This window comes from Pleurodeles waltl, chromosome 3_1 (genome assembly GCF_031143425.1).
Source record: "Pleurodeles waltl isolate 20211129_DDA chromosome 3_1, aPleWal1.hap1.20221129, whole genome shotgun sequence".
Classification (NCBI taxonomy): domain Eukaryota; kingdom Metazoa; phylum Chordata; class Amphibia; order Caudata; family Salamandridae; genus Pleurodeles; species Pleurodeles waltl.
In genome coordinates, this window is record NC_090440.1 from 1,582,502,054 (window position 1) to 1,582,514,918 (window position 12,865).

The window sequence follows — 12,865 nt, forward strand, 5'->3', positions numbered from 1 at the left end:
CTCTGTTCTTCCTCCTCGTTCCTCGTCTGTAATCTTCTTCTGTACTCTTCTTTTCCCCGTCTTCTCTCTTCTTCTGTGTGCTTCTCAGCCTCTCCTGTCGCCTCTCTTCTTCCTCATCTTCTTCTGTGGTCTTCTGCCCTCTGTTCTTCGTTTTCTGTATCTTCTTCTGTGTTCTGCTGTGTTCTTCTGTGTTCTTCTGTGTTCTTCTGTTCTTCCGGTCTTCCTTTCTTCTGTTCTTCTGTTCTTCTGGTCTTCTGTTCTTCTGTTCTTCCGGTCTTCTATTCTTCTGTTCTTCTGGTCTTCTGTTCTTCTGTTCTTCTGTTCTTCTGTCTTCTATCTTCTATCTTCGGCTCTTCTGCCTCCTCCGTCTTCTTCTCCCCGCGCCTGCCCTCCTGCTCCTGCCTCATCCCCCTCCCTCACTCGCATCCCCCTCTCTATCTCCCCTATCTAACCCGTTCACTATCTACCTCCCTCACTCCTCCTATCTACCTATCTCTCTATCTCTCTATCCCACTATCTAACTCCCTCACTCTCCACCTCCTCCTATCTTCCTATCTCTCTATCTATTTCTCTATCTATCGATTTCTCTATCTATTTTCTCTATCTATTTCTCTATCTCTCCCCCCCTCCCGCCACCCCCTCTATTACCTATCTTCCTATCCTCTCACTCTACCTCTCACCCTCACCCGCCTCTACAACCCCCCCTCCCCTATCTTCACAACCCTACTCCTATCTTTCTCCCTAATCTCCTAAACCTCCTAACACTCACCCCCCTCCACCCTTAAACCCCCTCCCCCAGCTCTTCTCACTCTACCTGTCCCCCCCCCTCGCGCTTTCCCGCCACGACCTCCTGCACGCCCCCGCCCCCCAGCTCCCATTCGCCCGCAGCTGACCCCTCCCCCCCTCCTACCTCATATGGCGGCCGCTGCGCGACAGTGGTAGCGACCCTTGACCCAAGGGTAGGTCGCTCCCCCTGCCGCTGCAGCTCCTCCAGCTCCTCCAGGTTCCTGAGTTCCTGAGACCCACCTGACAGTAAGTACCCCCCACCTACCAGCCCCTCGCTCTGCCCCGCGCTACTCACCCTCTCTCCTGCTCCTGCTTCTTTTCTTCTTTTCTTCTTTTCTTCTTCTCTGTTCTTCCTCCTCGCTCCTCGTCTGTAATCTTCTTCTGTACTCTTCTTTTCCCCGTCTTCTCTCTTCTTCTGTGTGCTTCTCAGCCTCTCCTGTCGCCTCTCTTCTTGCTCATCTTCTTCTGTGGTCTTCTGCCCTCTGCTCTTAATTTTCTGTATCTTCTTCTGTGTTCTTCTGTGTTCTTCTGTGTTCTTCTGTTCTTCCGGTCTTCCTTTCTTCTGTTCTTCTGTTCTTCTGTTCTCTGTTCTTCCGGTCTTCTATTCTTCTGTTCTTCTGGTCTTCTGTTCTTCTGTTCTTCTGTTCTTCTGTCTTCTATCTTCTATCTTCGGCTCTTCTGCCTCCTCCGTCTTCTTCTCCCCGCGCCTGCCCTCCTGCTCCTGCCTCATCCCCCTCCCTCACTCGCATCCCCCTCTCTATCTCCCCTATCTAACCCGTTCACTATCTACCTCCCTCACTCCTCCTATCTACCTATCTCTCTATCTCTCTATCCCACTATCTAACTCCCTCACTCTCACTCTCCACCTCCTCCTATCTTCCTATCTCTCTATCTATTTCTCTATCTATCGATTTCTCTATCTATCTATTTTCTCTATCTATTTCTCTATCTCTCCCCCCCTCCCGCCACCCCCTCTATTACCTATCTTCCTATCCTCTCACTCTACCTCTCACCCTCACCCGCCTCTACAACCCCCCCTCCCCTATCTTCACAACCCTACTCCTATCTTTCTCCCTAATCTCCTAAACCTCCTAACACTCACCCCCCTCCACCCTTAAACCCCCTCCCCCAGCTCTTCTCACTCTACCTGTCCCCCCCTTGCGCTTTCCCGCTGCGACCTCCTGCACGCCCCCGCCCCCCAGCTCCCATTCGCCCGCAGCTGACCCCTCCCCCCCCTCCTACCTCATATGGCGGCCGCTGCGCGACAGTGGTAGCGACCCTTGACCCAAGGGTAGGTCGCTCCCCCTGCCGCTGCAGCTCCTCCAGCTCCTCCAGGTTCCTGAGTTCCTGAGACCCACCTGACAGTAAGTACCCCCCACCTCCCAGCCCCTCGCTCTGCCCCGCGCTACTCACCCTCTCTCCTGCTCCTGCTTCTTTTCTTCTTTTCTTCTTTTCTTCTTCTCTGTTCTTCCTCCTCGCTCCTCGTCTGTAATCTTCTTCTGTACTCTTCTTTTCCCCGTCTTCTCTCTTCTTCTGTGTGCTTCTCAGCCTCTCCTGTCGCCTCTCTTCTTCCTCATCTTCTTCTGTGGTCTTCTGGCCTCTGTTCTTCGTTTTCTGTATCTTCTTCTGTGTTCTTCTGTGTTCTTCTGTGTTCTTCTGTGTTCTTCTGTTCTTCCGGTCTTTTGTTCTTCTGTCCTTCCGGTCTTCTGTTCTTCTGTTCTTCCGGTCTTCTGTTCTTCTGTTCTTCTGTTCTTCTGTCTTCTATCTTCTATCTTCGGCTCTTCTGCCTCTTCCGTCTTCTTCTCCCCGCGCCTGCCCTCCTGCTCCTGCCTCATCCCCCTCCCTCACTCGCATCCCCCTCTCTATCTCCCCTATCTAACCCGTTCACTATCTACCTCCCTCACTCCTCCTATCTACCTATCTCTCTATCTCTCTATCCCACTATCTAACTCCCTCACTCTCCACCTCCTCCTATCTTCCTATCTCTCTATCTATTTCTCTATCTATCGATTTCTCTATCTATCTATTTTCTCTATCTATTTCTCTATCTCTCCCCCCTCCCGCCACCCCCTCTATTACCTATCTTCCTATCCTCTCACTCTACCTCTCACCCTCACCCGCCTCTACAACCCCCCCTCCCCTATCTTCACAACCCTACTCCTATCTTTCTCCCTAATCTCCTAAACCTCCTAACACTCACCCCCCTCCACCCTTAAACCCCCTCCCCCAGCTCCTCTCACTCTACCTGTCCCCCCCCCTCCCTCGCGCTTTCCCGCCGCGACCTCCTGCACGCCCCCCAGCTCCCATTCGCCCGCAGCTGACCCCTCCCCCCCTCCTACCTCATATGGCGGCCGCTGCGCGACAGTGGTAGCGACCCTTGACCCAAGGGTAGGTCGCTCCCCCTGCCGCTGCAGCTCCTCCAGCTCCTCCAGGTTCCTGAGTTCCTGAGACCCACCTCACAGTAAGTACCCCCCACCTCACAGCCCCTCGCTCTGCCCCGCGCTACTCACCCTCTCTCCTGCTCCTGCTTCTTTTCTTCTTTTCTTCTTCTCTGATCTTCCTCCTCGCTCCTCGTCTGTAATCTTCTTCTGTACTCTTCTTTTCCCCGTCTTCTCTCTTCTTCTGTGTACTTCTCGGCCTCTCCTGTCGCCTCTCTTCTTCCTCATCTTCTTCTGTGGTCTTCTGCCCTCTGTTCTTCGTTTTCTGTATCTTCTTCTGTGTTCTTATGTGTTCTTCTGTGTTCTTCTCTTCTTCCGGTCTTCCTTTCTTCTGTTCTTCTGTTCTTCTGTTCTTCCGGTCTTCTGTTCTTCTGTTCTTCCGGTCTTCTGTTCTTCTGTTCTTTTGTTCTTCTGTCTTCTATCTTCTATCTTCGGTTCTTCTGCCTCCTACGTCTTCTTCTCCCTGCGCCTGCCCTCCTGCTCCTGCCTCATCCCCCTCCCTCACTTGCATCCCCCTCTCTATCTCCCCTATCTAACCTGTTCACTATCTACCTCCCTCACTTCTCCTATCTACCTATCTCTCTATCTCTCTATCCCACTATCTAACTCCCTCACTCTCCACCTCCTCCTATCTTCCTATCTCTCTATCTATTTCTCTATCTATCGATTTCTCTATCTATCTATTTTCTCTATCTATTTCTCTATCTCTCCCCACCCTCCCGCCACCCCCTCTATTACCTATCTTCCTATTCTCTCACTCTACCTCTCACCCTCACCCGCCTCTACAACCCCCCTCATCTATCTTCACAACCCTACTCCTATCTTTCTCCCTAATCTCCTAAACCTCCTAACACTCACCCCCTTCCACCCTTAAACCCCCCCTCCCCCAGCTCTTCTCACTCTACCTGTCCCCCCCTCCCTCGCTCTTTCCCGCCGTGACCTCCTGCACGCCCCCGCCCCCCAGCTCCCATTGGCCCCCAGCTGACCCCTCCCCCCCTCCTACCTCATATGGCAGCCGCTGCGCGACAGTGGTAGCGACCCTTGACCCAAGGGTAGGTCGCTCCCCCTGCCGCTGCAGCTCCTCCAGCTCCTCCAGGTTCCTGAGTTCCTGAGACCCACCTCACAGTAAGTACCCCCCACCTCCCAGCCCCTCGCTCTGCCCCGCGCTACTCACCCTCTCTCCTGCTCCTGCTTCTTTTCTTCTTTTCTTCTTCTCTGTTCTTCCTCCTCGCTCCTCGTCTGTAATCTTCTTCTGTACTCTTCTTTTCCCCGTCTTCTCTCTTCTTCTGTGTGCTTCTCAGCCTCTCCTGTCGCCTCTCTTCTTCCTCATCTTCTTCTGTGGTCTTCTGCCCTCTGTTCTTCGTTTTCTGTATCTTCTTCTGTGTTCTTCTGTGTTCTTCTGTGTTCTTCTGTGTTCTTCTGTTCTTCCGGTCTTTTGTTCTTCTGTCCTTCCGGTCTTCTGTTCTTCTGTTCTTCCGGTCTTCTGTTCTTCTGTTCTTCTGTCTTCTATCTTCTATCTTCGGCTCTTCTGCCTCTTCCGTCTTCTTCTCCCCGCGCCTGCCCTCCTGCTCCTGCCTCATCCCCCTCCCTCACTCGCATCCCCCTCTCTATCTCCCCTATCTAACCCGTTCACTATCTACCTCCCTCACTCCTCCTATCTACCTATCTCTCTATCTCTCTATCCCACTATCTAACTCCCTCACTCTCCACCTCCTCCTATCTTCCTATCTCTCTATCTATTTCTCTATCTATCGATTTCTCTATCTATCTATTTTCTCTATCTATTTCTCTATCTCTCCCCCCTCCCGCCACCCCCTCTATTACCTATCTTCCTATCCTCTCACTCTACCTCTCACCCTCACCCGCCTCTACAACCCCCCCTCCCATATCTTCACAACCCTACTCCTATCTTTCTCCCTAATCTCCTAAACCTCCTAACACTCACACCCCTCCACCCTTAAACCCCCTCCCCCAGCTCCTCTCACTCTACCTGTCCCCCCCCCCTCCCTCGCGCTTTCCCGCCGCGACCTCCTGCACGCCCCCCAGCTCCCATTCGCCCGCAGCTGACCCCTCCCCCCCTCCTACCTCATATGGCGGCCGCTGCGCGACAGTGGTAGCGACCCTTGACCCAAGGGTAGGTCGCTCCCCCTGCCGCTGCAGCTCCTCCAGCTCCTCCAGGTTCCTGAGTTCCTGAGACCCACCTCACAGTAAGTACCCCCCCACCTCACAGCCCCTCGCTCTGCCCCGCGCTAATCACCCTCTCTCCTGCTCCTGCTTCTTTTCTTCTTTTCTTCTTCTCTGATCTTCCTCCTCGCTCCTCGTCTGTAATCTTCTTCTGTACTCTTCTTTTCCCCGTCTTCTCTCTTCTTCTGTGTACTTCTCGGCCTCTCCTGTCGCCTCTCTTCTTCCTCATCTTCTTCTGTGGTCTTCTGCCCTCTGTTCTTCGTTTTCTGTATCTTCTTCTGTGTTCTTATGTGTTCTTCTGTGTTCTTCTCTTCTTCCGGTCTTCCTTTCTTCTGTTCTTCTGTTCTTCTGTTCTTCCGGTCTTCTGTTCTTCTGTTCTTCCGGTCTTCTGTTCTTCTGTTCTTTTGTTCTTCTGTCTTCTATCTTCTATCTTCGGTTCTTCTGCCTCCTACGTCTTCTTCTCCCTGCGCCTGCCCTCCTGCTCCTGCCTCATCCCCCTCCCTCACTTGCATCCCCCTCTCTATCTCCCCTATCTAACCTGTTCACTATCTACCTCCCTCACTTCTCCTATCTACCTATCTCTCTATCTCTCTATCCCACTATCTAACTCCCTCACTCTCCACCTCCTCCTATCTTCCTATCTCTCTATCTATTTCTCTATCTATCGATTTCTCTATCTATCTATTTTCTCTATCTATTTCTCTATCTCTCCCCACCCTCCCGCCACCCCCTCTATTACCTATCTTCCTATTCTCTCACTCTACCTCTCACCCTCACCCGCCTCTACAACCCCCCTCATCTATCTTCACAACCCTACTCCTATCTTTCTCCCTAATCTCCTAAACCTCCTAACACTCACCCCCTTCCACCCTTAAACCCCCCCTCCCCCAGCTCTTCTCACTCTACCTGTCCCCCCCCTCCCTCGCTCTTTCCCGCCGTGACCTCCTGCACGCCCCCGCCCCCCGGCTCCCATTGGCCCCCAGCTGACCCCTCCCCCCCTCCTACCTCATATGGCAGCCGCTGCGCGACAGTGGTAGCGACCCTTGACCCAAGGGTAGGTCGCTCCCCCTGCCGCTGCAGCTCCTCCAGCTCCTCCAGGTTCCTGAGTTCCTGAGACCCACCTCACAGTAAGTACCCCCCACCTCCCAGCCCCTCGCTCTGCCCCGCGCTACTCACCCTCTCTCCTGCTTCTTTTCTTCTTTTCTTCTTCTCTGTTCTTCCTCCTCGCTCCTCGTCTGTAATCTTCTTCTGTACTCTTCTTTTCCCCGTCTTCTCTCTTCTTCTGTGTGCTTCTCAGCCTCTCCTGTCGCCTCTCTTCTTCCTCATCTTCTTCTGTGGTCTTCTGCCCTCTGTTCTTCGTTTTCTGTATCTTCTTCTGTGTTCTTCTGTGTTCTTATGTGTTCTTCCGGTCTTCCTTTCTTCTGTTCTTCTGTTCTTCCGGTCTTCTGTTCTTCTGTTCTTCCGGTCTTCTGTTCTTCTGTTCTTCTGTTCTTCTGTCTTCTATCTTCTATCTTTGGCTCTTCTACCTCCTCCGTCTTCTTCTCCCCGCGCCTGCCCTCCTGCTCCTGCCTCATCCCCCTCCCTCACTCGCATCCCCCTCTCTATCTCCCCTATCTAACCCGTTCACTATCTACCTCCCTCACTCCTCCTATCTACCTATCTCTCTATCTCTCTATCCCACTATCTAACTCCCTCACTCTCCACCTCCTCCTATCTTCCTATCGCTCTATCTATTTCTCTATCTATCGATTTCTCTATCCATCTATTTTCTCTATCTATCTATTTCTCTATCTCTCCCCCCCTCCCGCCACCCCCTCTATTACCTATCTTCCTATCCTCTCACTCTACCTCTCACCCTCACCCGCCTCTACAACCCCCCCTCCCCTATCTTCACAACCCTACTCCTATCTTTCTCCCTAATCTCCTAAACCTCCTAACACTCACCCCCCTCCACCCTTAAACCCCCCTCCCCCCAGCTCTTCTCACTCTACCTGTCCCCCCTCCCTTGCGCTTTCCCGCCGCGACCTCCTGCACGCCCCTGCCCCCCAGCTCCCATTTGCCCCCAGCTGACCCCTCCCCCCCCTCCTACCTCATATGGCGGCCGCTGCGCGAGCGCGCAGCGGGCGCGCGCAGCAGGCGCGCCAGAGGCAAGCCCGTCTGCGCCTGTCCGCGCCTGGCCCGCGCCCAGTGCCACGACCCCTGGTCCCCAGCTCTCCCAAGCCCCGCTGATCCGCTACGACCCCACCACCCTCCACGCCCTCAACCCAGGACGCTCCAACACCTGCTTCCAAGCTCACCCCAAACGCACCCATGGACCCTTCGCCTGCAACTCCTGCAAACGCATCTTCCACCACGCAACTACCACGACCACAAGCCCACGCGCCATCAACCACCTCAAGTGCATCCTAGTCAACGCTCACTCCGTCCACAAACATGCCGTTGAATTCTGGGACCTCCTGGACTCCACAGCACCGGACGTCGCCTTCATCACGGAGACCTGGATGAACGCCTCCTCTGCTCCAGACATCGCCACCGCCATCCCCGAAGGCTACAAGATCTCCAGGAAAGACCGCACCAACCAAGCAGGAGGAGGTATCGCCATCGTCTTCAAAGACTCCATCAGCGTCACCACCTCCACCGAAGACACCCCTCTCGCCGCTGAACACCTGCATTTTCAGATTCGCACCGACCCGAGGACCACCCTCAGAGGATCCCTCGTCTACCGTCCTCCCGGACCACGCGCCCCTTTCAGCGACGCCATCGCCGACTTCATCTCCCCGCACGCCCTCGCCTCACCGGACTACATCCTCCTAGGCGACCTCAACTTCCATCTGGAACAAAACAACGACCCCAACACCACCACCCTGCTCGACAACCTCGCCAACCTCGGCCTCAAACAACTGGTGAACACCGCCACCCACATCGCCGGACACACGCTCGACCCTGTATTCTCCGCCAGCAAACACGTCTTCTTCAGCCACACCTCCGCCCTACACTGGACCGACCACAGCTGCGTCCACTTCACATTCTGACGCGAGACCCGCCACCTACGCACTCAACCCATCCCTCGTCGACAGTGGAACAAGATCCCTGAAGAACAACTCTTCTCCGCACTCGCCGCCAACCAACCCACCCTCACCACCGACCCCAACGACGCAGCCCTCATCCTCACAAACTGGATCTCCAACTGCGCAGACAACCTTGCTCCCCTCAAACGCACGCATCGACAGACCAACACCAAAAAACCTCTCTGGTTCTCTGACACCCTCAAAGAATCAAAGAAAACTTGTCGCGCCCTTGAGAAAGCCTGGCGCAAGGACCACACCGCTGACAACATGACCGCCCTCAAGAACGCTACCCGCGAACACCACCACCTGATCCGCGCTGCCAAAAAGAACTTTTTCAGCGACAGACTGGACAAAAACAGCCACAACAGCAGAGAACTCTTCAGCATTGTCAAGGAGTTCTCCAACCCCAGCGCCAACGCCAACGCCAACGCCGTCACGCCCTCACAGGATTTGTGCGAATCCCTCGCCACTTTCTTCCATCGCAAGATCAGCGACCTCCACGACAGCATCGGACACCAGACCCAACCAAACACCACCGAACCCGCATCCCCGGCCATCACCCTCAACAACTGGACCCACATCAACACGGAAGAAACCAAATCCATCATGAACTCTATCCACTCCGGCGCCCCTTCGGACCCCTGCCCGCACTTCATCTTTAACAAAGCCGACGACATCATCGCCCCGCACCTCCAGACCATCATCAACTCTTCTTTTTCTTCTGCTACCTTCCCCGAATGCTGGAAACACGCCGAAGTCAACGCCCTACTAAAGAAACCTACGGCTGACCCGAGCGACCTGAAAAACGTCCACCCCATCTCTCTTCTGCCTTTCCCAGCCAAAGTAATAGAGAAGACCGCCAACAAACAGCTGACCGCCTTCCTGGAAGACAACAACCTGCTCGACCCCTCACAAACCGGATTCCGAACCAACCACAGCACTGAAACCGCCCTCATCTCAGTCACGGACGACATCAGAACCCTGATGGACAACGGTGAAACAGTCGCCCTCATTCTTCTCGACCTCTCGGCTGCCTTTGACACCGTCTGTCACCGCACCCTAATCACCCGCCTCCGCTCCACCGGGATCCAAGGCCAGGCCCTGGACTGGATCGCCTCCTTCCTCGCAAACCGTTCCCAAAGAGTTTACCTCCCTCCGTTTCGCTCAGAACCCACCGAGATCATCTGCGGCGTACCTCAAGGCTCATCACTCAGCCCGACACTCTTCAATGTCTACATGAGCCCCCTCGCCAGCATAGTACGCAAGCACGACATCATCATCACCTCCTACGCCGACGACACCCAACTTATACTCTCCCTCACCAAGGACCCCGCCAGCGCCAAGACCAACCTACAAGAGGGTATGAAGGACGTCGCAGATTGGATGAGGCTCAGCCGCCTAAAGCTGAACTCTGAAAAAACAGAAGTCCTCATCCTCGGCAACACCCCGTCTGCCTGGGACGACTCCTGGAGGCCCACGGCCCTCGGCACCGCACCGACCCCCACAGACCACGTCCGCAACCTCGGCTTCATCTTGGACCCTCTTCTCACCATGACCAAGCAAGTCAACGCCGTGTCCTCCGCCTGCTTCCTCACCCTCCGCATGCTCCGCAAGATCTTCCGCTGGATCCCCGCCGACACCAGAAAAACCGTGACCCACGCCCTCGTCACGAGCCGCCTGGACTACGGCAACACCCTCTACGCCGGGACCACAGCCAAACTCCAAAATCGCCTGCAACGCATTCAAAACGCCTCGGCCCGCCTCATCCTCGACGTACCCCGTAGCAGCCACATCTCCGCACACCTGAGACACCTGCATTGGCTCCCAGTCAGCAAAAGGATCACCTTCCGACTTCTCACCCACGCACACAAAGCCCTCCACGACAAGGGACCGGAATACCTCAACAGACGCCTCAGCTTCTACGTCCCCACCTGCCTCCTCCGCTCCTCTGGCCTCGCACTCGCTTCTGTCCCTCGCATCCGGGTGGGAGATCTTTCTCCTTCCTGGCGGCCAAGACCTGGAACTCCCTCCCCACCAGCCTCAGGACCACCCAGGACCACTCCGCTTTCCGGAGACTCCTAAAGACCTGGCTGTTCGAGCAGCGATAACCCCCCCTTTTCCCCTAGCGCCTTGAGACCCGCACGGGTGAGTAGCGCGCTTTATAAATGTTAATGATTTGATTTGATTATTATTGAGGATACAGCATCAAAGTTACGCATTAGTTTCATCCCCAAATTTAGGGCTGGTGCTGCCCCATGCTCATTTTGTATTTGTTTTAACACTTCCGGTAAATTGGCAAGTGTCGGGGTACCATGTGTGGTAGTGTATATAGCAGCGAAGTCTGTACCCCATGTGGCGCAGTCATCCACTGAGGGAACCATCTATGTTTTTCCTGTGGTCCCGTATGGGGAAACACAGCTTCCAGCTGATTAGTTTTCTGGGCAATCCAAAACAATATTTTTTCCCGTCCCGCGGGTACCTTACCCATAATAGTATGTACTGTTTGCGGACTAATCCCAGTAGCCAATTGATAACCGCCAGGTGCTGGCGGTGCTGGACGCGCTGTGTTGTGTTCAATGTTCGCATTACGAACTGAACTAATCGTCTATATAATGTCACTAATTCATTATATAAGTCTCGCAGATCTGCTAGCGGCATATTCTGTATGCCTGGGTGAGGTGTGTATGTGGCAAACATAGGCCATGTAGGTCCGTTGTTACTTAAGGGACCTAACCTCACTCTTTGCAGTACATGTGGTAGGGCGCCTTCAAACCAGTTCTGATGCTCTTGGTATGTGAGCGATATTTCATGATACTGGTATGCTCGGTACCGCTGAGGTACGTTCGCAATTTCATATGTGTGGAAAGTATGTGTTGTTTGGTCCACCTCAGGAAAGGTGACCCAGCAGTAAAATGTTTCTGTTTGGTATGCTTCATTAGCTTCTATTATAAGAGTAACACCCCCGTCCTCATCTGTGAGGCCATGCATTAATAAATGTTGTGTTAGTGCTTGTCTAGCATTTTTAGGAATGTCAATGGTATTAGCCATATTCTTTCAGAAAAACAGAACACCAAAATATGGGGAGTAAAGTCCTTTTATGAGTTCGAGCTCGAACAACCTACAGCATAATCGGGTGTTACCTTTTCAGCTGAGGAGGATTTTCCCAAAGACCACGGACGTCTCCATATAATGGTACTTAGGGTACCTGTTGTTTGTGAGACAGTGATAGTCGGGGTATCCGTAAATTAGTGCCTAAACACCATCGTTGGTAGCGCCATGTCGTAGTTTGGACTCTTGCTCTAGGCAAGACTGCTGGCTAAAGGATGACAGTACTTTTGTTTGTAGGCGACTACGTCTCTCCTACAACAAGTCGCAACTGTTGTCCCAACCTTACCGGCTCACTAGCAGCACCTCACCAGAAACACAATCATAAAAGGTGATTTGTGGCAGCCTTTACGCATGGACTCAAAAGTAAGACATCTCAGGGAGTGTCGTGGTTAAACGGAGATTACCCCTTTCTCACAGATGTATCATGTCTCATACAAACGCAGGCAATGACAAAGATGCAGTAAAGTTTCAATAGTTTTTATTCAACATAACTGCAATTTGCGATAAGTTGCATGGGCTGCAATAATTAGGATAATGAATAATGCAAGCAACAGAATTGTGAAGATGAGAGTCATTATTACAAAGACCCCCACCATCTTGCAATGCATGAAAAAGACATACGGAATGTAATATGCCCTAATACCCTAGTGTGTAAGACCTAACCTCCTACCTAAAGGAGAGCTGGGTTTGTTAAACCTAATCTGCCAATGCCATGTCCATGAAAGGAGCCCCCAACCCTCGTTACCTTGGAATTAGGTCTCTATCTCAGACTCCGTAGGGACACGAAGACTGGGTCAGCGTCAAGACGACTTGCAGCATCGATATCAGCGATGGTGGCGATGCCCTCTGGTCGGAATCCCTCTAATTATCTGTCTAAAGTGCGATATATTTATACAGATCTTCAAGGACCCCAAACAATAGATAACAGACATGCTTGGCTCAGCAATTATCCCTTGAAAGTATAGAGAGGGAAAATCCCTAAGTGTGAAGGCCTACTGTTTGTCTTTGGTGCCAGATCTTGACGCGGTGACACTGATAATGTAACCCATAACAAGTGGCCTAACTCTAAACAAGGCAGCCATCATAGAAGAAATAAATAATTAAATGTGCTACGACAGAGCAAGCTAAGTAGGTTAAAAGTCACTAGGTGACGGGGGCACGAGTCTGCGAGCCAAAGGCTAAGCTAACTCCTGTTATCCCATTAAAACGAAGTAGGATTCACTACAATATCACCCCTCTCTGAATGTTTTGTTTTCTTTATCCTTTTACCACTTGTCTTTC